We start from the raw sequence: 27544 nt of genomic DNA on the forward strand, positions 1-27544 counted from the left end.
TTTCTCTTTCTCTTTTTTCTCTCTCTCCTTCTTTATTTCTTTCTCTCTCTCTCTCTCTCTCTCTCTCTCTCTTTCTCTCTCTCTCTTTCTCTGTCTCTCTTTCTCCCTTTTCTCTCTCTCTCCTTCTCTCTCTCTCTCTCTTTCTCTATCTCTCTTTCTCTGTCTCTGCCTCTCTTTCTCTTTCTCTTCTCTCTCTCATTCACTCACTTTTTCTCGCTACTTCTATCCCTCGGTTTCCTATTTCTCCTTCATTCTAATATATTAATTCTTTATTTTCCTCTTTCTCTTCTACGTAGGGTTTTTTTTTAATTAACGTTGTCTTCTCCACCGCCTTCCCTTTTCTCACTGCTTTTGTTTTTTTTTTGTTTGTTTTGGAGGGAGCTGCTCTGTTGTTTAAATGAGTTTAGTCAGAATTATTTCAGGGAACAGTGCTCACGAACCTTTTTATGAGCCTCTGAGACTAATGGAAGGAAAGGAGGAAGCAGTTCTCAGTCCAAAGACCTGACCGAAATCTTTGTAAACAAGAGTGGACGCCATTAATGTCAGTCAAGTACCAGATGCTGGTGTTAAACCTGGCGAAGAATTAAGTCTGCTCCCAAGCCTTGCCATCTCTTCCTCGAGAGACCGTCTTTCTTTCTCACCCTCTCCGCCTTCTCCTTCTCCCTCTCTCTTTCTCTCTCTCCCTCCCTCTCTCTGTCACGTGCTCACTCTCTTTCCCTTGCTCTTTCTCTGTTGCTCTTTCTCTTCACCTTTATCTGCATCACTATCTTTCCGCTTTCTCTCTAGTTTAACTTTCTTGTTATCTCTTTCATTTCTTTCGTTTTTATTTTTCTCAACCGTCTTTAAGGGGCCATTCCACAAAAAAAGGGGCCATTCCACAAAAAAGGGGCCATTCCACAAAAAAAGGAAAGGGTTGCTGGAATCATCACTTGTTTCTCATCAGGGAGAACATAATAAAACATTTAGTAGCAAGACAAAAACGAAATGATGGGGTAACTTACGAGCTGAGTTGTTACATGGTCAGTGACCGTTAGAAGGTTTGTTTACATAGAGTTATGACGGGGTCACCGATATTATTCCACGGGCTTTAGGCAAGAGAATATACATAAAATTATATATATATATATATATATATATATCCTCCATTTCACAGTCACTTTCTAACTCTCTTTACTACTCTCACTCTCTATCTCATTACACTTCTCTTTCCCTCCCTTCTCTCTCTCTCTCTATCTATCTCTATTTCTATCTCTCTATCTAACTACCTCACTATTTTCCATTAGTTTACTTTCCAACACCCTCTCTCTAACAACACTGTCCTCATCCTTTCTTCCACACATTCCTACTATACCACGTGTCTCTTTCCTTTTCCTTTTCATTTCTCCCCTCTTTCCAGCCATTCGGATATTTACACTGTTCATTAGCACAATTAACTAAACCCTCCTCCTTATCCTCTCGACCATTCTCTGTATATCTGAGTCTCTCCCCCTCTCTCTCTCCCCCCTCTCTTTCTCTCTCTCTCCTTTTTTTATTTTCCTTCTCACATCTTTTCGTTCTCTTATTGCATTGCCTCTTTTCCATTGTATGAGGGTATATATATATATATATATATATATATATATAGAGAGAGAGAGAGAGAGAGAGAGAGAGAGACAGACAGACAGACATACATACAGACAGATAGATAGATAGATAGATAGATAGATAGATAGATAGATAGATACTTACAAACATGCATACACATATATTTATGCATATTTCTATGCACAAATCGATGTATATATTTATATATATACATACACATATACATACATACACACACATATATATATATAAGCATACATTCATACGTACATACATAAATGCAAACACACGTATATACATACATACATGCATACAAACATACATACAAACATACACACATGCACATATATATATATATCCATGTTTATGGTTTAGTGTCTTTGCGCATATGTGCGTGTGTGCTTTTGTGTGTGTGTGTATGTGTGTGCATGTGTGTGTGTGTGTGTGTGTGTGTGTGAGTGTGTTTGTGTGTTTGTGTGTGTGTACTTTTTTCACAACTGCTTTATTTTTTGTTTTTTAACTGGTATTCTTGTCATTCTTCCTCTTTACCCATTTTACACATCGCATTTATTAAAATACACATCTAAATCCTCACCCATTCCCTATCTGCCTTTCTCTTCAACCCCTCTCTTCCCTTTTTTCTCGCGTTCCCTCTTTGTATCTCTCGCTCTCACACACACACACACACACACACACACACACACACACACACGCACGCACGCATACAAATACACACACGTACATACACAGGCACACTCTTCTTTCTCATCAATATTCACGACGACCGACCGATCAAGCGTTGCTCATCACCGGCCGTTTAACGGCCATGTCACCCGCCAGACATTAATTCAGAACTGTCGTTAGTCCAGTCCCTATTGCACAATGACGACCATTCTCTCATTTCTACCACCACCATCATCATCATTATTACCATTTCCGTTACAGCCGACGCCATTATTGCATGTCCTGATACGCCATTATTTCGCTGGTACCATTGTTTGTATTGCAATCAAGTCGTTTGCAATATTAGCGACAACAGCTATCTAAGGGAAAGGTGAGACCACCCTGCGGGCTGAACAATTTTTGCAATAATTAATTATTTTAACTGAAACAATGAGCATAATAAATAATAAATATATTTGTTAGTGTGCATATATTATGTGTGTGTTATATATATAAATATATACATATGTATACATATATATATATATATATATATATATATATATATATATATATATATATATATATATGCATAAATATATATCTTAAATATATGTATACATATATATATATCTATATATATATCTATATATATCTATATATATATATATATATATATATATATATATACATATATATATATACATACATATATATATATATACATACATACATATATATATATATATATATATATATATATATATATATATATGTATATATATATATATATATATGTATATATATATATATATATATTACACTTTGACTATGTCTTTCATTTCTTTAGAATGGATTAAAAAATTCTAACTTAACAGGGACTATATAAAACCAAGATGAATTTAAATACACCACAGTCAAATGATTGCTTAGCTGACTTAAATTTCGAAGCCACTGTCAATACTATTCTTGTTGAAGAATAATAATTTTGCACGCTGCCAAATATAATTCTTGAGTAATCTTTGACTTTAACGTAAAATTGTTTTTAATATATACATACATACATATATATATATATATATATATATATATATATATATATATTTCAAATATTGGCACACGACCAGAAATGTGGTGGAAGGGATAAGTTGATTACATCAACCCCAGTATTCTACTAGTACTTATTTTATCGATCCCAAAAGGGTGAAAGATAAAGTCGACCTCAGCAGAAATTGAACTCAGAACATAAAGACGGATGAAATGCTGCTAAGTATTTTGCTCGCCTTATATATATATATATATATATATATATATATATATATATATATATATATATATATATATATATATATATATATATATATATATATATATATATATATATATCAGTCTGGTTCAGTTCCACATGATTTAATGCTTTGTGGCCGTGTAGGACGCGCCCATCTCACCGCTCAAACTAGCCTTGTAGGAACGACGACGACAATGACGACAGCATTGATGACAACGGAGACAACAACGAAAGTGTGTATTTTTGATAAAGCCTAAACTGCGAATGAAATGGGTATCTTCAGCGAACGGCTAGTTGGTCTGCGGTGGACATGTCAACTATAAATAAAGTTATAAAACCAACCAGAATATTCGCCCTTCGGGCAGAGAAATTTATATGGGAACAAAAATCCTCGTTCCATGCCTTAACTGAATATCAATTAACTTAGGTCACATTAACTGAACACAACAGCCCTATTGTTGAAATAACATGATGACATCTCATTGCTATTTCTTTTTAATATCACCAATGCTATAAGAAAAAACTATACTGTGTGGTAAGTAGCTTGCTTACTAACCACATGGTTCTGGGTTCAGTCCCACTGCGTGGCACCTTGGGCAAGTGTCTTCTACTATAGCCTCGGGCCGACCAAAGCCTTGTGAGTGGATTTGGTAGACGGAAACTGAAAGAAGCCCATCGTATATATGTATGTGTGTGTACATGTTTGTGTGTCTGTGTTTGTCCTCCCCCCCCCCCCAACATCGCTTGACAACCGATGCTGGTGTGTTTACGTTCCCGTAACTTAGCAGTTCGGCTAAAGAGACCGATAGAATAAGTATTAGGCTTCCAAAGAATAAGTCCTGGAGTCGATTTGCTCGACTAAAGGTGATGCTCCAGTATGGCCGCAGTCAAATGACTGAAACAAGTAAAAGAGTAAAAGAGTATAAATGGAAATTTTAATTTATTATACTATTTTAATTTATTAAGCAATTTTATTTATTTTCTTTATTGTACTACCCATTGAATATATTAGAGTAACACAAGAATGAAAAAAAAAAGGCAATGGAAACATCAACTCGAATCAATACGTACATCAGGCAGCCAATGTAATATACAAGTTCAAATGTAAATTTTGTCTCACACTGTTACATCAGGCATGTAAGTACGACACTTTTTCGTCGGTTGATTAGGCGTTTACGCAAGAGATGCATTGCGAAATTAGATAATTGACTATAACATTAGCTGATAACAATAATTTTATATAGGATTCTATGAAAAACATGAGAATAACTGAGGAAACTTCCAAAATATAAACTTAAAACCAACACAGTGATACATCACATGAAAATAAGTCAGGAAATCTACCAGGACTTTACTGCTGTAAAATTTTTTAATCTGTGTGGACGATTTTATGTTTTAACAGTATTGCCATTATCCGTTTCTGTTCGTGCGCTCTGCAACTTATTGCAATGCGCGCGAGCAGCATGCTATTAAAACCATCATTTCATTTTGATGATGAGACTGAGAAGGATTTAGGAACGCTATTGTTTCATACTAAGTATAAAGGATTCAAAAGAAATGCAAAAATAACGGTAATGTTGTGGAAGGATTACGACCACCCTTCGAGTGACTAAAAGGTGGATTGACTCATTATTATAAAGTAAAGAACTGTAGGCGATTAGCAGTTCGTGTTGGTAGCAGTTCACTGTGAGCTTTTGATATAGAGCGTTGAGTCTCGTGTAATAGCAATAGTAGAGCGTCGTGTATATACTTTCTTCCCCCTGATTCGTTAAGTATATATCCAATACAAGGATATAAAAGTAGCGACGAGTTGTTCGAAGGTTGCATTGGATGTTTAATTTTTTTTTTTCTTTTTTTGTACGAAACCAAAGAAAAAATATTTTAACATGGAGAACTGATTGGCCTCCGTGGTGCAGTTGCAACAGCAGCAGCAGCAACAACAGTAGCAACTACAGCAGCAGCAACAACAATAGCAGCAACTACAGCAGCAGCAGCAACAACTAAACCAACAGTTGCTGGAATTAGAGTTGAAGAAGTTTGAAAAGACTTCAGGTTTGTACTCGCCAGACAGCGTAGCAAACTCAATTGGAGAATTCAAACACAACCTAGAAGAAGGCATGACCTTCCCTACATATTTTTGTAGATACGAAGAAATCTTCAAAGAAGGATGTAAAAGTTGGTCCGATGAGATGAAAGTATGACTACTTTTAAGACATTTATCCCCTGCCGAACAAGAAAAATATAGTAATTATATTCTGCCGAAGAAACCAGGTGAGATTCGTTTCAATAAAACAATGTTTTAATCAAAAATTTTAAGTGAAAGAAGTTCCCTGTTCAATACTCACTAGGAATGTTTGAATTTGGTCAAAAAAGATTATGAGCATTTCGTCACCTGTGCCGGAGTGGTTAACAGGGAGTGTGAGAAATTCAAGTTGAATGAATTAACCCCGGACGTGTTCAAGTCTTTAATTTTTGTTCAAGGGCTTACTGCAAACAAAGATGCAGAAATACGTTCTCAGATATTAACAAAATTAGAACAAGACCAAAATTTAACTTTACAGGCAGTAACAGGAGAATGTCAGGGGATTATTAATCTACGACATGACGCGAATAAAAATGAAAGAAATACTGAAGAGATAAAAATATGCACGACACAATTACGAACCATTTCTCATTGAGACAATGTGTTGATGTATGCACAAAGAGTAGTAGTGCCAGCCACACTATAAAAGCGATGATTAAAGGAATTTCATATTGGTCACCGAGGGATTTCGTGAATGAAATCATTAATGAAGGGTTACGTATATTGGCCAACAATGGACCGTGACATTGAAGAATCAGAGAAAGCATGCAGAGGGTGTGTCTTAGCTGAAAAATCACCTACTGCTAAGTAACAACCGTGGCCAAAATCAGATGTTTCATAGGCCAGACTGCATGTTGAATACGCAGGTCTACTTAAGGGTTCATATTACTTTGTTGTTGTAGACAGCCTTTCAAAGTGGCCGGAAGAGCATAAATGTAAAAAGCCGACATCTACGGTTACAATAAGTTTTTTTACATGAATTGTTCGCCAGGTATGGTATTCCGGATACCATTCTGTCTGATAATGGAAATCAATTTACGTCAGATGAGTTCAGGAAATTTTGTAAAAATGTTCATCATCGAACATTTCACCACTCCACCCTATCACCTTAGGTCAGATAGGCAAGCGGAGCGATTTGTTGACACTTTCAAGAGGACGATATTGCACTCCAACAATTTCTAAGAGTGTACCGAGTGACAGCTAATCCGAATACACCGTTGGGAATGTCACCCGTAGAACTGTTGTTTGCTAGGAAGGTCAGATTCGATTTTGGTAAGCTAATACCTAGTGAAAATATAAAAAATGCGAACGACAAAAATACTTCAAAATTCTTCAAGTTAGGTGACAAACCCTTTTTTTTAACCTACAGATATGGTGAATAAAGCTGGGAGGGCAGTGTAATTATTAAGCAAATTGAAAAAATGAAATTCCTGGTAAAAGGAAAAAAAATTGAACATAAAAGACACATCAACCAGCTTAAAAAAAGATTCACGGAAAAAACAGTCACAAGATATTAAATCCTTATAGAAGTATTGTACATGTTTGAAGTACCAACACCCAAACAATTTGAAACTACACATTCTAGCACCAGAAAACGGAAAAGAACGGAAACTCTGGAATTGAACCCTAAGCGTAAGAGATATTAAAACTCGGAGCGGCATTCAATTCTCAAAAGGGGAGAAAATAGAGGATACTGGTTCTAAAAAGCGGAGAAAATAGGGGAGACTGATCCTAAAAAGGGAAGATGCTGTGGAAGGATTCCGACCACCCCTCAAATGACTAAAAGGTGGCTTGACTCATTATTATAAATTAAAAAACTGTGAGCGATTCGCAGTTCGTGTTGGTAGCAATTCACTGGGAACCTTTGATATAGAGCGTTGAGTCTCGTGTAATAGTAAGAGTAGTGCATCGTGTATATACTTTCTTCCCCCTGCTTCATTAAGTATATATATCCAATATAAGGATACAAAACCTAATTAAAAAGAAAAACATGAAACTCGGATTAGTCGTGTGTTCAAAATAAAATGTCTATAAGAAAAGCTGTTTACAGAAACACACACACACTCACACACGTACATGTATATATATATATATATATATATATATATATATGTGTGTGTGTGTGTGTGTGTATGTATGTATGCATGTATGTATATATATGTGTGCGTATGCATGCCTGCATGCATTTTTGTATGTATGTATGTATGTATGTATGGTGATGGTAGTCTCTCGTGGTCCGAGAAAAATGATTCTCATTTCTTACCGAACAACCTTCACAAATTATTTGTTTATAGTGATCAAATGTTCGTGTTGTGCATTAGCTCACTCCCTGAAACCTTCTACCTCTGAAGCATGCTAACGAAAAAGCGTCTATAGAGGCATAGAAAGGTAGATGTGGAAGCATCTCTTCGATATCAGTTTTGTTTTAAAGAGCGGAATAATAAAGAATCTAGAATCGATCACCTCTCAGGTTAAGATTCAATAATGCTTCTTCACTTCCGAATTGGCGTAAACTCGTAGTTTGCGTTTCTAAGTGTCTTTCCGGCTGACCTGCGGGAAAACAGGTCAAACTTACAAATATTTGCAGATCTACGATCGCCTAGAGTACAATGAACGCAATACAATACTTCTTCTCTGATCACATCCTACAGCTTGGTGACTTTATACTTAGTTTTAAATGTTATCACATTCCTCGTTGCTGTGTAAAGCATATAAGGTTAAAAAACAAAAGCAGTAGTGTTTATTCATAAATTATATCTCTATTGCGTTTCAGTAAATTCTCTTTAAAAATCGCCAATCAGAATCATATTATAGATTACTTCGTAGTTTGTAACCGGAACCACAGAAGCATTAAGTACACGCCTTCTTAAAATCTATATTCTCAATGTGTGTCTGTCCAGAGGCAAATTTCCAACAGCAGAGTAACTTTTAATGACCACCCAAATAAAAATTTCAACACAGAAACCAGAATAAAATATATGTATCCTGCATGAATTATTCAACAGATTATTTTATTCGTTAAGTATAAGGATGCATGCACTTAGGTACAGGTCTACGATAACATTGAAAGTAGTAAAACGTTTATCTACAATCAATTGTTTTCATGCTCTACTAGACCTCGCTCAATGCAAGATTCGCTGCAAATATAGAATGACTAACAACCACCACCATCTCACCATATAGGACACTCTCTAGAACGTATACAACTCTAACAAGATGTAGATCACGGACGGGTAGCCTTTCAATAAGATGCTACGTTTCAGAGTTTCAGTCATTATGAAACCTAGAAAAGAAAACTAATAGGCACAAGAACGATCTACAGGTGGTATTTATAAATGTAACCAAAGCCTTTTGATTCTGGTTACACGGGTTCATTTTGTGCTTTCCAAACTAGAAATTTGAGATAAAATCATTTGAATCAATCGATCCTACCACGAAGAAATGGTAACCAGTGTTTAACTCTAATAAAGATTACTTTTGGCTCAATGTCCTTTGTACCATTCATGACTAAGTAAATGTCTGCATTTTGAAATCTTCATCGATGTACTTTTTAACAAAGTGCAGGTAATAATTAATAATTAACAATTTACTGTTTGGTAAACTTATATTTGTGGCGAACATGTGGTACTTCTTTGATTACTTAATTTCTGCAATCAATGCTATGGAACCTTTTGTCAGTAAACGAGAGATAGATTTACTTTGTCTAGAATTGGTGCATTGCAAGTCGGTCCATCATTGTACATCGATTACTGATGGACGAACTTTTGAAGACAAGCTACTGATACTTATAACTGAACCCTGCAGATTTTTTGCAACGGTTTTATTAATATACGCGCGCGCACACGCGTGTGTGTGTACGTACGTTTGTATGTATGTATATCTTATTTTTTAACATAATTCTCCGGAGATCTTAAATTATGTAATGTAAAGATTACAAATCTACGTATAGTCGGTAGTCTGTACCCCACCTCCACCTTTACTAATTGGTGTTATGACTTCTAATATTATTGGCAGTAGTTCTGGTAGAGTATTTTGAAGGTTAAACAAAGTTGACTCTGGAGGACTTTTGGAAAAAAGCTAAACCGTCTGATTCTGCGCCAAGACTGCTTATCTTATTGTTTCCTTTTTGTTAGTTTTTTTTTTTCTCTTGAGTTTTTTTTTTGTGTGTTTTTTTTGTTTTTTGTTTTTTGTCCTCTTTGAATTTTGTCTTAAGCTGTTCTAAGAAACATTTCACTGAAGAAAAAATTTGTTGCTCCTTCTTTGGATTGTCGGAGAAATTCTACAGCTTTTTAAATAGATATCAAATCTGGGATGAGTTGTACGTATACAGGTTATTTGGATGTATAACTAGCTCGATTCTCTCAGTCCAAAACTAGTTTCACATACGTAACAAAATAAAGCCTTTAGGTCTAACAATATCTGCTTGCCCGCTGCAAGATCATTTTTTTAGTTCCTCCTTCTATGAATGTGTCAGTGAAGTGCGAATAATTCTTCCTCTCATTTTTTTCTTTTCAGTCTGTATGAGTGAGGGGTGAATTTGTTATTGAACAACATTTCAAAATTTTCATCTTGAGAATTCATCTACTTCATGGAATAGCGTAAGATTTGTTAGTTTTAAGAGTACTGTTTTGGTTGTAATATTATAAGGATTTCGTGGAGACGCAATGGCCCAGTGGTTAGGGCAGCGAACTCGCGGTCATAGGATCGCAGTTTCGATTCCCAGACCGGGCGTTGTGAGTGTTTATTGAGCGAAAACGCCTAAGGCTACACGAGGTTCCGGCAGGGGATGGTGGCGAACCCTGCTGTACTCTTTCACCACAACTTTCTCTCACTCTTTCTTCCTGTTTCTGTTGTACCTGTATTTCAAAGGGCCAGCCTTGTCACACTGTGTCACGCTGAATATCCCCGAGAACTACATTAAGGGTACACGTGTCTGTGGAGTGCTCAGCCACTTGCACGTTAATTTCACGAGCAGGCTGTTCCGTTGATCGGATCAACTGGAACCCTCGACGTCGTAAGCGACGTAGTGCCAACAACAACAATTATAAGGATTTATCTATGCACTTGTTTGAAGAAATGCTACGAAGCTTGTTTTGAACACATAACACTGTTGGTGAAAGCAAAACAGCATTTTGCCTGAGATTTTATTCGACTGGTGTCTATTATTATTATATTGACTAAGGCTTTTCTTTTGAAAGTGTTTAATTACTTTTGATTTTTAATTATTTTGCGGTTTCGTTCTGGATAGGCGTATTGCTAACAATATTTACGAGGATGTCCTTCTTGTTCTACGGCTATCAGCAGATAAAGACATTCCGCTGTTGTTCATAGTTGCATTAGTCTTTTATTGACGCCAATATAAATTTTGTACTTTGAGAAAGTTTCTCTTTCTCTCTTGAAATTTTATTGTTTGTCTGGGTATGTCTGTTTCTCAGGATAGTTTATGACTGGATAATGACCTTGTTTTCTATTTTAAACACTTATACATATATACGGGTGTATATGTGTGTGTTCGTGAGTGCTGTGTATGTGCGTCTGTGTGTGTATCTACATAGTAGTAGTAGTAAATTAGTACCAGTTGCCAGCTGAGTACTGGGGGGGTGTAATTTGACTCACCCCTGCCCCAAAATTTCAGGCCTTGCGCCTATGATAGAAAGGTTTATCGTCATTCTTGTTTCGTCGTCGTTGTCGTCATCATCACTACCATCATCATTATTACTTCAATAGTCCTATTTATATTACACAATCGAACTGATCTCAGTATGACTTGAGAACGTGCATTGTTTGTTTTATTTTTGTGGTAAATGTTTGTCATTGTATTGCGAATATTCTATGCAAGATATGTAAATGCCTCGTTGGGCAATTTTCTGTATGCTGTGTATGTCTGTAAATCTCAATGTTTTGTTTATATATTTATGTTTGTCTCCTTTTATCATTCTCAATGCATCTGTTGTTACGAGGATGGTTTCTCTTTCCAATCCCCTCATTCTGGATATTTCTTTTTCCAAGGTTTTATATTTTACATAGATTTTCTACATATTTCAGAGATTCATTGTCGTACATTGGAACTGAAAGGTCGATTAAAAGATATTTTTTGTATTTGTATCGTTCCCACTCTTCCGCCGCCCTGCTGGCGGAAATCATTGTTATCATTATTCATTTTATCATTATTATTATTGTTGTTGTTGTTGTTGTTGTTGTTGTGTTTCTGTGTTCAAATTCCACCAGGTCAGCTTTGCCTTTCGGGGTCGATAAATTAAGTACCAGGGAAACATTGGGGTTGATGTAATCGACTAGTCCCCTCCCAAAAATGTCAGGCCTTGTGCCTTTAGTAGAAAGGATTATTATTATTGTTGTTGTTGTTGTTGTTCATGAGTTTTTCCTCTTTCAATTTTGTTTCCATTTCTTGCCGAGTGTCTTGCCGACTCATAAGGCAAAGAAACTCCCTTTTCAATACGTGTGACGTACCACTTAATCTATTGCACTTCTTGCAGGGATAGTAAGCCAGAGATCATTCTCAAATAACTTTCATTTCCTTTTATTGATCACTCCAAGTGCTCCTACAATCATTGATAATACAACTGTCTTGAGATGCCACATTTTTTTCAATGTCAATGAGCAAACCTTTCTATTTTCTGAGCTTGTAAGATTCTTTTGCCGAGATGTTATGATCACAAGGAATACTCATGTCAATCAATAAATAAACTTTATCGTTTTGGTCTTTCACAACAATATCCGGTTTACTGTTGTTGTTTGTTGTTGTTTAAAACGTCGCACAGTATCCAACATCGTGATGATGTCGATTGAAGATATTGTGTCTACCGGAGGTTTGTACTGTCTGCCAAGTCACAACAAGGACCTCAAACAGACAGCACTTTACGCAATAAGCATGCAGTACTGTTGTGGCGAGAGTATGACACCCTCTGACGAGAATAGATGGGACAACTACATATAAATAGTAGCGGTCTGACGTAATCGGCAGTTCGTAGTTTGTTCTTCGAAGTCCAGGTACAGTTCGAGTTAGTGAGTTGGAAATCTTAATTGTTGGTTCGTAAAAGATTGTTGGTTCGTTACGTATTTGTTACTGCTGCTGTTTCTATTTTGTATTGTTATAAAACTATTACAGTGTAGTCTTTATTTATCGTCGACAATATCAACCGTACTACGATACTGGAGGTGTAAGGATATAACATCTGGCGACAAGGATTTTTCCATCCAAGCTCGCGTAGGTTATTTGACAATTTGTACGTCATACAAATTGTTAAATTATAGAGAACCTATAAGTTGCAGTAATACAGCTTCAAGAGAAACAACAGGAACAACTACAGGAGTTGCAGGAGCAAATATTACAACAACAACAACAGCAGTTAAGTGAGTTACAGTCAAAGAAATCCGAAAATTCGGTAGGTTCGTTTACTCCAGACGGCGTAGCGAACTCGATTTCTGAATTCATTTATAATCCGGAGGAGGGTATTACGTTCCCTGCATACTATAAAAAGTACGAGGAAATTTTTAACAAAGATTGTAAGTCATGGTTGGATGAGGAAAACCTTGAGATAAGGCCCAAGCGAAAAAGATACTAAAAAATAGTAATAATAAATAAAATTTCTTTATTCCTTCGAAACTCAAAATCTCAAAAGGGGAGATGTTGTGGCGAGAGTACGACACCTTCTGACGAGAATAGATGAGGCCACTACATATAAATAGTAGCGGTCTGACGTAGTCAGCAGCTCGTAATTTGGTCTTCGCAGTCCAGGTACAGTTTATAGTTCGAGTTAGTGTGTTGGAAATATTGATTGTTGGTTCATTACGTGTTTGTTACTGCCGCTATTTTTATTTTGTATTGTTATACCACTGTTACAGTGTATTCTTTATATATCGTTGACAATATCAAGGCGTGAGGATATAACAAGTTCCAAGTAATGCCGGTTTTTGCAATACACCTAGATTGTAGGATATTTCTAAATTTTCTAGATTGTTTTTTTTTTTTTCAGATTGGGTGGTATTGAACTCAATGGTCCGATGACAATAGGGACAATCTTTTTGTTTGACTCTCGTAGTTGCCACATCTTAGCGATCTCGATTCTCAGGTCTCCATATTTATCAATCTTTTCTCTTTCTTTCATGATATGTTGATCTCCTAGCGCTGCCACGTCAATTATTAGGCACTCTTGTTTGTCTCACCTAAAAGTTACTATATCTGGCCTTCGGTGCTCTAACACCTAGTCTGTCTGGAAGTCAAAATCCCAGAGGATTTTTCCTTCCTCTTTTCATCCATTACTTTTTCCGGTCTATGTTGGTACCAAACACCCGTTACTTCGTATCCATACTTCCGGCATAGTAGCCAGTGAAGGTTTGGGGCTACCTTGTCATGTCTGCGCTTGTGCTCTTTCTGCGCAAGATTTTCACAAGCACTAACAATGTGGGTCACACTTTCGACCCTCTTCCCACACATTCGGCAGGGGTTCATTGCACTTGTGCGGTACATATATCCCTTTTCACTGAATTGGTACTTAATGCCTGATCCTGGGCAGTGATGATTAGGCTGTCAGCATTTTTTGTTGGGTCACCCTTGCTGAGCCACTTCCATGATGCTTCCTGGCCTTAAGTTGTTAGTTTCACGTTGGAACTGACCGTGTAATTCCATGCGGATTAGGATTTCTTCTCTCTCGTTGGCTGTTCGTGAGCGGAATTCATGAGCACTCTCAAGTCCATTTTTGGTAAATCCTACTGCATTAGCAGCATGCTGTAGCAGGTCTTGTCTGCTACTTACCCATGTTTCTTTTTTTACTGTTGATGCACTCTCGTATGCTAATCAGCCCACGTCCACCTTTACCCCTCTTCATGTAGAACCTGTGTACATTCACCTTAGGGTGGAGGCACCATGCATTGTCATTGTCTTTCGGGTAGTGCGATCGAGTTGGTTAATCTCTGCTTGTGTCCATTTTAGGATGGGAACTTTATAGCGGACTACAACAACAACCCATATGTTGATGGCAGTCACAAGGTTCCTTGAGTTGAGCTTCGATTTCTAGAGATGTTTGAGGCGCTTGAAATATGCAGATGACCTTGTCTTTCATTTCTCTGTGCAAGATATTGTCCAGCTCCAGGATCCCAAGGTACTTGTACCCATCATCATCCGGGTCTTTCATTCTCTCTCTGTTTGTCAATCTTATGCCCCTAATTATCATTATTGTTACTCGATTCATGAGAATTTTTCACTACTCCATGAGATACACATCTGAGTTATTGTGATACATGAAGAGTTTCCTTCTGGTGTAATCGAAAGATGTTTGTGTTACATCTAATTTTCTCTTTTGTGGTGTTTGTTTTGTTCTTTCTCGTGTTAATTTAGTCTGCCTATGCTAGAAATTAACTTTTATTTGCTATGAAATTCTTTAATGTATTGGGAGGTGTAGACTATATAAACTATAGCCATGATACTAGAATACTTAGAGGGAATTGTGTACAATTTGTGGGAATTAAGTTACTTGATCCTTGTAAGGTTATATTTTGGATAATACCTAATGCAGTGGTTCTCAACCTTTTCACTACCAAGGACCCCTTTTATTTAAATGAGTTTTTCCGCGGACCCCTTTTAATATGCTTATCCTTATATATGTATATGTGTATGTATGTATATATATGTGTGTGTGTGTGTGTGTGTGTGTGTGTGTGTGTGGAGGCGCAATGGCCCAGTGGTTAGAGCAGCGGACTTGCGGTCATAGGATCGCGGTTTCGATTCCCAGACCGGGCGTTGTGAGTGTCTATTGAGCGAAAACACCTAAAGTTCCACGAGGCTCCGGCAGGGGGTGGTGGCGAACCCTACAGTACTCTTTCACCACAACTTTCTCTCACTCTTTCTTCCTGTTTCTGTTGTACCTGTATTTCAAAGGGCCAGCCTTGTCACACTGTGTCACGCTGAATATCCCCGAGAACTACATTAAGGGTACACGTGTCTGTGGAGTGCTCAGCCACTTGCACGTTAATTTCACGAGCAGGCTGTTCCGTTGATCGGATCAACTGGAACCCTCGACGTCGTAAGCGACGTAGTGCCAACAATATATATATATATATATATATATATATATATATATATATATATATATATGTATGTACACGAAATTATGAATTATTGGGAACTACTGATCTAATGTTTTAAGATCTGTAGTGTATTTTTTATGCTTTTTGCTCATGTTCTTCTTTATTATGTTACACAGTGCATCGATTATTATTGTACTATTTTTGTTCTTATAACTCACATCATGCTTATTTCCATTTTAAGGCCTTGTAATTCGATAGCGTCCCAACTTCCTTCCGAGTGACGTTTTAACCGGAAGAGACCGAATGTCTGCATTGTTATTATGCCAATATTAGAAATGTTTATTGTATTTATTGTTATATTGTTGTGACTGTTGTTGCTGTAGCTGTTTTGTTGTTGTTGTTATTTCGAGCCGGCAGATACGTTAGTGTGCCGGACAAAATTCTTAGAAGCATTTCATCCGTCTCTACGTTCTGAGTTCAAATACTGCTGAGGTCGACTTTGTCCTTCACCCTTTCGGAGTCGATGGAATAAGTACCAGTTGAGCACTGGAGTTCATGTAGTCGACTAGCGCCCTCCCACAAAATTTTCTGGTCTTGTGCCTATTACTCTTTTACTTGTTTCAGTCATTTTGACTGTGGCCATGCTGGAGTACCGCCTTTAGTCGAGCAAATAGACCCCAAGACTTATTCTTTATAAGCCTAGTACTTATTCTATCGGTTTCTTTTGCCGAACTGCTAAGTTACGGGGGAGTAAACACACCAGCATCGGTTGTCAAGCGATGTTGGGGGGACAAACACAGACACACACACACACATATATATATATATATATATATATATATATATATATATATATATATACATATATACGACAGGCTTCTTTCAGTTTCCGTCTACCAAATCCACTCACAAGGCTTTGGTCGGCCCGAGGCTATAGTAGAAGACACTTTCCCAAGGTGCCACGCAGTGGGACTGAACCCGGAACCATGTGGTTCGTAAGCAAGCTACTTACCACACAGCCACTCCTACGCCTATTGTAGAAAGGATCATCATCGTCATCGTCATCACCATCACCATCACCATCACCATCCATAATCTGATTAGTACTTCGTTTCTGGTGCTCTATATCTATACCTTCTTTGATTATCATCATAGAAAGTCATATCATCATCTTATTATGGCAATGTTTTTTCTTCGAGATCAAGACGTTGTAACTAAGGTTCGTAGATCTTAAGACTCTTAGCATATTTATGTGCAAAACGTGTTTTTTAAATTACCATAAATGACTATGGACATTGTTGGGCCACTGTAATTCAACCTCAATTCATAATAGGTTGAAAGTATTCATAGGTTAATATGTAAACTTTTAAAATAATTATCATGGTAAATAAGATTAATTATATCGTTGTAGGGAATTAGTAATAATGGTACACCCTTCCCACGTGACGAGTGGAATGACATGGCCACTATAAGTAAGCTGACGTCGGCCAGTATCGACAGTAGTATTTGTGCTGATATAGTAATTATACTGAGTGGACGTTATAACAATCCAACCTTTTGAGGATAATAACACTGTTCGACTGCGGGGTGGGGAGTATCGTACAGTGCTAGATAGAAATATCTTATCGACGACTTCGGAATATTACAATATCTATCAGAGCGACAGCTGTCGTACAAAGGCAGATATAATAGTGGCGACGAGGATAAACCAATTCACATGGAGCTAATAGAAACTCGTAGAGGAGTTAACAAACTCATAAAGTTTTTATGTAAATTTTACGAAAAGTTGTTATTGAAGATTTTTTGGCCGGTCTGCTTGAGTTATAAAAAAGCAATAACAGCTGAAAGAAGAAGAACAGCAACAACTGCAGATACAACTGCAAGTCCAACAGCAGACGCAACAACAACAACAATTAATATTACAGCAACAAATGCTGCAATTACTGAAGTCGTCAGGAAAGCCAGAAAAAAGTGCTCTCGCCAGACTATGTTACGAATTCAATAACTGAATTCAAATACGAACCTGACGAAGGTGTCACCTTCGAAGTATACTACAGAAGATATGAGCAAATCTTCGAGAAAGAATGTAAAGATTAGGACGACGAGATCAAAACTTGCTTAATCTTGAGAAAACTAGCGCCAACAGAACATGAGCGGTACAGTAATTTTGTACCCCCATGAAAACCGTCTAGTTTAATGACACGATAGATACATTGTGTAAGATTTTCAGTGAAAAAGCTCCTTGTTCAATGCAGGATGGAAGTATCTGAACATAGAGGAAAAATAGTTACGAGGACTACATCAAATATGCTAGTAGAGTAAACAGGAAATGCGAGAAGTTTAAGCTGGACGAATTAACTCCAGATATTTTCAAATGACTAAATTTTACACAAGTACTTACTGCCAAAAAGGACGCAGAAGTTAGAACTAGAATTCTCGCAAAGCTGGAACAAAGCCAGGATGTAACCCTGAAAAAAGTGTCTGGAGAATGTAAAGATTGTTTCCCAGTAAAACCAGTGCGGAATAGTCTGAATAGAGATAAAATGTTTTCTAAAAAACACGACAAACATCAGGATATAAACCTATGTTTTACATGTGGTGGTATACACCTGAGGAAAAACTGTCCATTTATAAAAGCGGAGTGTTATCGTTATGGAAATATAGGACATATAAAGTTGTACTGTAGAACGAAGATGATAAAACGTCAGAACAACGAGAAAAATTTAAGTAGTTTGTCAACAAGAAAAAAAGGGTAAAACAACGAACAGAAAATTCGTAAATGTGAAAATTAAAAAACAAGTGTAAAATTGAAGTTCGACACAGGTAGTGACATGACTATTATGAACGAAAAAACGTGGAAATATGTCGGTAAGCCGAAGTTAATTAAATTTAAAAAGGTAGCACATGGTATTACGGGGAGAAAAATACTATATTTTATCGGCAAATGCGTGTGGAGGCGCGTGGCCTAGTGGTTGGGATGTCAGCATCATGATCATAAGACTGTAGTTTCGATTCCTGGACCGGGTGACGCGTTGTGTTCTTAAGCAAAACACTTCATTTCACGTTGCTCCAGTCCGCTCAGTTGGCAAAAATGAGTAACGCTGCGATTGACTGGCGTCCCGTCCAGCTGGGGAACACGTACGCCACGGGAAACCGGGCCCATGAGCCTGGCTAGGCTTTAAAAGGGCGCATTTTTTTTTTTTTAATGCATATGTAACGTAACATTTCGAGGTCAAACGAAAAAGGCTAAGATATATGTATTGAAATATTCATTTAATTTATTCGGTACAGAATGGATACAACTATTAAATTTATGGGATATACCCGTAAGTGTTTTGTGTAGAAATATAATCGCCTCAGTCGAAGGTTCAAATGGGGCCGAAAGACTGAAACAAAAAATTGCAGTAAAACACGAAACACCTGTATGTAGGCCAAAATGAAATGTACCGTTTACAGCCAATAGACTAGGTTAACAAGGAACCGGAAAGGCTGGAAAGTTTTGATATAGCTGAAAAGAATAAGTACGCAGACTGGGCAAAACCGACGGTTTACGTGAAAAAGGAGAATTACAAACGAAGTGTTTGTACAGATTCTTCAACAAGGATGAACGATTTTTAAGTCGCACATGCTCACATTTGTTAAAAAATTAACACATACAATGGCTTATAGTAAATTTAAGCGGCTTCTCTTTGGTGTAGAGATAAAATGTGAAATTTTGATGCAGGGAAAAAACTCAAAAAAGGGAGGTGGGGGTGAATAAAAATATTATAGCTAAATAAAAAGATACTTCCTAAGAAAAACTTACAAGGGAAAATGTTATAGGGAACTAGTAATAATGGTATACTCCTCCTACGTGACTAGTAGAATTACACAGTTACTATAAGTAAGGGGACGTCGGCCAGTATCGACAGAGTAGGTAGAGTACGTGTAGACTATGTTGATAGTCGTGTTTGTGCTGATAAAATAATTATACTGTTATACTGAATGGATGTTGTCACGATCCAACCTTTTGAGGATAATAACATTGTGTGACTAGAAGTCGTACAGTGCCAGATAGAAGCATCCAATCGACGACTTCAGAATATAACAATATTTGTCAGAACGACAACCGTCGTACAGAGACAGATACAACAGTGTGTGTGTGTGTGTGTATTTTTATGTGAGTGTGTGTGTGTGTGTTTATAAAGTAATACATGTGACCGTACTGTGTGAGTTATCTTTAGTATTGCATTCAGCGCTCAATTAGGTCTTATTAACCTCTACATGATTTTAGAAATTATGAAAAATATATTCTTTAAAAAGGATTTTAACAACCTTAGAAGCCAGTCAAGATTGATATTTCTTCTATTGTAGGTGTGAATTATATCTCCCTTAAATGATCTGGTATCAAAAAAGGTCCAGTCAAACTGCTGATGAAATTAAATCACCTATATTTTGCTCACTAAGCAAAAGTGCTAAACTTTTATATGGGAATCTCCTCAATCATATGTTTTATAAATCTGTCGAGTACATACGTTATCCGAATTTGAAACGCTAACAATGAATCTAACAAACAGTTATGTCAGATGTCTGGTTCCGGTTCAGATACTAAAATTACTGTCGACGTTTGTTTCTTAACAATGAATAGAATTTTGCCAGTATCCATTAATACAATTGTCTTATTGTTTATTTTGAGAGTCATAATTTACAAACAAACACAAATGCACCTCGAAGTGTCCGCACTGAATGGTGAGTAAGTATTCACCAGGGCTTGATTATTTACCACATCTAAAAGGAGTCATGTATAAACGCTGCCTAATTTCCTGCAACTAACACGCAATGAGAAATTCATAGAGACTTTACACTGATATCGAATATTTAATGTTCAAACTTACACAAGAATGCTACAAAAAATGTTATCCGCTGCCGTAGAAACTCACTGACGCGTGTAACTAAACTTGAGATTATGATGAAAACGTTATAAATTTAAAATGTGTGTCAAGTGGTCATCGCTTCCAGCCGAAATGGTAAAGAAACCCAGGAAGCGTGAAAGTAGCGTTTATTGACCATTATTGTTATGCACATTGTTGGATATGCTTCAAGAAACAACCCACAAAGTGAACTGAACTTGTTTAATTACTGTATTGTATCTTTAGATGGGAAACTACAAAAGCATGTGGGGGGTAGTAAATGTTTGGGTTCGTGTATAAATTAAAAAGAAAAATAACTGACCTGTTGGAGGAAATAAAACAACTTGCATATAGCGAGAAAGATGATATAACTTTAAAAAAAAGAAAGAATTGGAAGGAAATGCTTGTTTTCCAGTTCATTCCCATTGCTTATAATAAATTTATCGTGAACTTTTGTTCTTTGTTACAGCTACCGATAAATATTTAAAATATGAATAGTTTCACTCATCTATTTCTAAAATGGTTGGATACATTTCTTTCTTTCTTCCGTTCTAAAAAAAATTGTTTCGCTGTTTAACGCCATCTCTTATACATATCTATCTGATATTCATAACTGGAATCAGTTTTTATTAACCTTCAAGTAATGAATGAATAATGTCGAAATAATGTAGAATCAGGTACTGCATAAATAGAATCCGGTAAATTAAAGTCTTCAGAGCGAAGTATTACAAACATTTTCTTGACATCTCCATCAAACAGAAGAAGCCAATCCAATATTATCAATTAACCTATCGTAGATCTTGTACAATATTTCGAATTTCCAATTTTCTTTCCTTCTGATACATTGCTTCAACACAAAATAGTCTTATTCGTCTACAGTTTATTATCTAAGAGTAAAAGAGTATCTATTTTTTGATGCGATTGTTGATGTCTACCTATGTTGAGTAGAATCTGTTCTTTCTTTTATTCGAAAGAAAAACATTACTATTCGTATTTTATTAACTGTACTATTAACTACAACATATTTCCTTCTCCCCACCACACTCTCTCTCTCTTTCTCTCTTAATCTTTCTACTATCTCCTTTCCTCTCTCTCTCGTTCTTTCTTTCCCTCTCTCTTCATTCGGGGTATTCTCAGGGAAAACAATTATTTGTAACGAAGTATTCACAAACTATCACGCTTCTTTTTGTTTTTTTTCACTCGATCTCTTCCAATACAATCCTCCTCTCCAGTCATTCGAATCTTCGGTACACAGAAACCTGTCTCTTCGCTTAGAAATCCTACCCCAGTTCTATGTGTTTCATCATATCAATTCTAGCCATTAAAAGATTATCAAACTGATGCTACAAAGAAAACGTTTCTTCAACACACAACTGAATCAGATCCCTAAGCTCAGCATTATAAAACTTATATCCATTATCAAACTCATGTAACAAAATACTGTAATACGTCTTCAAAAATACCTTACAAATATTCAACACAGAGAAAAGTCTTGCAAGTCTAACCAATAATTTTTAAACCCAACTTTCATATTCAGTAAAGGATCTAGAGATAAAGTAATTGGTTGATCGTAATCAAAATTCAGAGTTGCATTGATAGACCAAAACTGAAAGCAATCCGAGCGAAATTAAAGGGGGCTCATTTTGCGAATGAAACCGGCTAGATCCCCAATAAATTTAGAAAAAGATTTTCAAGAAACTAAACGTTCCTTGCATTTAACCCACAGTCAAAGTATTCTTTTTCTCTTCTCCGAACACACAAATTCCAAATCATTTTCGTGGTCAGTTCTCTGAGACTCACTGCATCCATCAATTTCTACGCTCACCAAATGTGACAAAGCTTTCATTAGCGTAAAATGAATTCTCTTTGCAACCATCAAGTGCTCGGCTTCTCAATTGGTTAAGATACTCACTAAGTTCGTCGCATCACATTCATTTCAAAAAGCTGTCAGTCTCAGAACTCAAAGGCAGTAGTTTAAGACAAAAAAAAAAAAAAACTCTGCCGGATCATCAAATTACCGAACTATTACTGTTACTTTGAATATATCAAGTGAACGAGGAAGCCTCTGCAAGGACGCTCGATCTGCTAGAAATAGCAGTTAACGACGACACACATACACACACACACACACACACACTTAAAACATATAGATTTTAAATAAGGAAAAAACTAATTGGATAATGTAGTCTTTCATGTCCCGAAAAGTCGAGATGGTCACAACAGGGATACCTTTGATCATAATTCTGCTTTGGCCATGGTTGACCTGAGACTGAACAGCAACAACCTCAAATATATTTAGGGCCATGATTGTTTCTTGAATCACCCAAAATTTCTTTCTAATATATGTTAGTTTCAAATTTCGGCACAAGGCCAGAAATTTCAGGAGGCGCAAATCGATTACAATGACCCCCAGTGTCTAACTGGTACTTAATTTATCGACCCCGAAAGGAGGAAAGGCAAAGTCGACCTCGTCGGAATTTGAACTCAGAACATAAAGACAGACGAAATGCCGCTAAGCATTTTGACCGGCGTGCTATCGGTACTGCCAGCTCGTCGCCTTCTTTCTAGTATACAGGGTTATCCAAAAAGAATGAACCAATTTCATTACGCAATATTTTAGCAAGGTAAAGTGATAGAAAACTCCAGCTAAGTCACAAGTATTTACTCACAATCAACTTTTATTTCTCGTCTTACAAGTGTTCAATGTGGACACCACCTGCAGCACGGGCAACATCAATGCGATAAGAGAATTCCTCCCAGACGCGTATCAGCATATCACGATCCACTGAGTACTTCTTTACCTGTCTAGTTGAATGCTTTATCGAAGTTTTGCCATTTCCCTTCTATGTCAATATCTTTTGGAATTGCCTCAATCAAAGCAAATTTATTCTTTAGTTCCGTAATGAACTTGCTTTTCCTTATTAAAATATTGCGTAACGAAATCGGTTCATTCTTTTTGAATAACTCTGTATACTTCGCATCAATTCTTAAACCTTGTTTATCTAACTAAAATGTTCTTCAAAATATCTTTCCTTTTACGACTTCACTTTCCACTGAAACCAATAACTTTGTTTTTTGTTTTTTTTGTCTTTTTTTACTATTTCCAAATATATACGTTATTGTATGGCTGTCACAACTCATTAGTCATTCACTCATCCTGACACATTTAATAAATTAAAGAGAGCTACAATACCTTCCCTTAGAATTAATTTTTAACACGCCAACCAGCACAAAAGCTTGATAATATCTAACATAACTAAATCTCAAAATTTTCTTTATATCCCCCCCCCCCAAATTCAATTGTACTATTATTTCTCTATTTATAAACAGTTCATAGTGGAGGCGCACTGGCCCAGTGGTTAGAGCAGCGGACTCGCGGTCATAGGATCGCGGTTTCGATTCCCAGACCGGGTGTTGTGAGTGTTTATTGAGCGAAAACGCCTAAAGCTCTACGAGGCTCCGGCAGGGGATGGTGGCGAACCCTGCTGTACTCTTCCACCACAACTTTCTCTCACTCTTACTTCTTGTTTCTGTTGTGCCAGTAATTCAAAGGGTCAGTCTTGTCACACTGTGTCACGCTGGATATCCCCGAGAACTACGTTAAGGGTACACGTGTCTGTGGAGTACTTAGCCACTTGCACGTTAATTTCACGAGCAGGCTGTTTCGTTGATCGGATCAACTGGACTCCTCGACGTCGTAAGCGACGGAGTGCCAACAACATAAACATTTCATAACAAACAGAGATATTCTCTCTATACATGCATTGCTAATCGTAAATTTCTGAAAGCTCAAAACATGAATAAAACTGCAGCATAGAGATAGATCTTCTTTTTTAGAGCTAAATATTATGAACTTTGCATAGTTACTATAATTACTTACTTCTACAAGGTTTGAATGTGTTTGGACATTAATATATGTTTATATTACGGAAATATTCAATTCAATTTACACCATATTAGTTTCGTTTTCAGAAATAATACTGTAGACGCAGGCAAGTCCATTGTACGGCATCATACGCAAGTGTCTTTCCTCTTCTCCAACTTTGGATTGATCATATCACGTGCAGTTGGTAAGCCGAAACTGTCGTGTAAATAAATATGTTTAGTGATAAGGTATGCATGTGGGAAGATGTCCGTCGATTTCTATGTTCATCGGTTTACAACATGGAAACAACCGTTGGGTCCTTTTATGTCTCATATAACTGTTCGATAAAAAAAAATTGATAAAATAAGTATTGGGATATGACCGACTAAAAGTAGAACGCCAGCCTGACCAAAGACCAGTGATTAAAATAAATAAAATAATAAAACAACTAAAACGACTCGCAGCATCCAATTCTCTAGAACAGGGGTTTTCAAACTTTTTGACTTGCGGACCCCTTTATATTTCAGGCTTTACCTTAGGGACCCCTTATAAACGCTTATGAAATTTATACATTACTATTTGCTTAAAATAACATATATCTTTACATTTATTCATTTAACAGTATTTAACAAATAGGTTTATTGTCAATTAAAATATTTCGATTAAAAAACATATATAAAATCAAATTGCCCATAAAAAGTATTTGCTGTCTACGGACCCCCTGTCTTGTCCTTGTGGACCCCCTGTGGTCCGCGGACCACAGTTTGGAAACCCCTACTCTAGAATATTATTAAAAAAATAAACATTTAAAACCAACCAAAAACCATTTCTCACATAGAAAAGTAGTAAAGTAGTAACATGTGGACATTTTGGTGGGTGGCTGCCGATGACGTATCATTCACACTAGAAACAACTGATGCTTTCTATCACAGGTTTGGTGGTATCTTAATGATCAGATACGTAATAGCTATCTCCTATAAAGATGTATTATTGTAGGTGGGATATAATTTATCAAACCCAAAGAAGCCATTCTTCCTGTTTATACTGCAGATATCTTCTACATTATGGGATAAGTAACCATTCATAAATTTATACTGATAAGAAAAACTTTCATTGCAAAATTTCATGTGTGTTCTCTTCCTGACTGGAATTTTAGCTTTTATTTTGATCAGTCACCGGTTTCGTGACAAGATTTTACATAAAAGGGTTTTTTTTGTTTTGTTTTGTTTTTTGTTGTCATCTTTCTCACAAGGATTTATCCTTTAAATTTTAGGGAAATCTTACAGATCTTTTATTACCCTAGATAGCACTATCGTCTAAAACGCATCGTTGTGCATTCTTTCTTCAGGAATCCAAGTTCAGTCATATTTTGATCCAGCAGAATTGGTATATATCTTAGCATTCCAATGATAATTAATATAAAATTCAAAGTGTATTTTGGCAACTAATTTTGCAGTTTTCTCACCAATAGTCCATAGATATCTTCATTCTCCAATATTTTTCTAAGCTGATGTCAAGTATTCAACTGACAACTGACTTTTACAAGAGTATGCTGTATTTTGTGGCTCTGGACAACAGTTTTAGGTCCGTCGTGTTTTAATTTCGTTTTTCCTTCTTTAGATTTCAAGAATATTCATCTTTAATCGTTGTTATTTTTTTCCTTCTTGGTCTATTCCAGATTGATATAGCTACAACATTATATCTCATGGATGACTTTCTTTCCCAATTGGCAAAATATGGTTAATGTCTTCGATTTTGGCTTTGTGTGGCGTACATTTGCTGTCAGCTGGTAATTTTTGCCTTTTTTCATAATTATTAAGTGTGCAGTATGACTAAATAGTTAAGAACTTTGCATCGCAGCCAAAAGATATCGGGTTCGATCCCACTGCGTGGCATCTTAAGCAACAGTCATTTTCTAAAGTCTCATGTCAACCCGTACCATTTAGTGAAAGTAAATAGACGAGAGGTGTAAAGAAACTCGTCAGGTGGATTGTACAGCCTTCTGACACACGTCACGCTGATTCTGCCCAAGAATTACGTCAAGAGTACGTGTTATCTGAGGTATGTTCAACCACTTTACATGCTCTTTCAGGAAGAGGTAATTATGTTGCCCAAACGACTCAAGTTTTATCCTCGAACGACGGGGGTCTAACACCATTGATAAGGATTGTTCTTGGATTGCATGGAGGTAATCTTCATGCACGCATGTATGTATGTATGTATGTATGTATGTATGTATGTATGTATGTATGTATGTCTGCTTGTTTTTTATCTATCTTTATATAGACACACATGTGTGTGGTGGGGTGTATCTTTATGTTTGTGCTTCTGATATATATACAGATATGTACGGGTCTATATTCATTCCAAGAAACTATCTGTTGTTTGCACCAAAGTATTGTTTATGATTGGAATCTTCTGCAAGTGTTCCTTATTTTTAAAAGTGAATATATAACCTGGTCCTAGTGTGCTTTTAAAATCACCGCCAAGTCAAATTCTGCCGACGGGTAGCATTGAAAACAATTTTCTGCAACGACATCACACAATAATACCTAGCAAAAATTTGGAGGGCACTGATGATCATGTGGATGATATCATCCAGGCTGCCATGACACAAGCGACATTTTCTGTCATAGTGTGAAGGTTTAGGGACGTTCTTATCTTTTTCATTAACCATATAGTTACCTCTCCTTCCAGAATGGTGAAAGTGTATACCAGGCCTGGCCAACTCGAATTACATTGCGGGCCACTTTAATCACAAAATGTTTTTGCGGGCTTGTATAAGTTATGCAGGTTCCGGGTTCAGTCCCACTGCGTGGCACCTTGGGCGAGTGTCTTCTACTATAGCCTCGGGCCGACCAAAGCCTTGTGAGTGGATTTGGTAGACGGAAACTGAAAGAAGCCCGTCGTATATATATATATATATATATATATATATATATATGTATATATATATATATATATATATATATGTGTGTGTGTGTGTGTGTGTGTGTGTGTGTGTGTGTGTGTGTGTGTGTGTTTGTGTGTCTGTGTTTGTCCCTCAACATCGCTTGACAACCGATGGTGGTGTGTTTACGTCCCCGTAACTTAGCGGTTCGGCAAAAGAACCGATAGAATAAGCACTA

The sequence above is a fragment of the Octopus bimaculoides genome, chromosome 2 (assembly GCF_046866305.1).
Source record: "Octopus bimaculoides isolate indiv1 chromosome 2, ASM4686630v1, whole genome shotgun sequence".
Taxonomy (NCBI): Eukaryota; Metazoa; Mollusca; class Cephalopoda; order Octopoda; family Octopodidae; genus Octopus; species Octopus bimaculoides.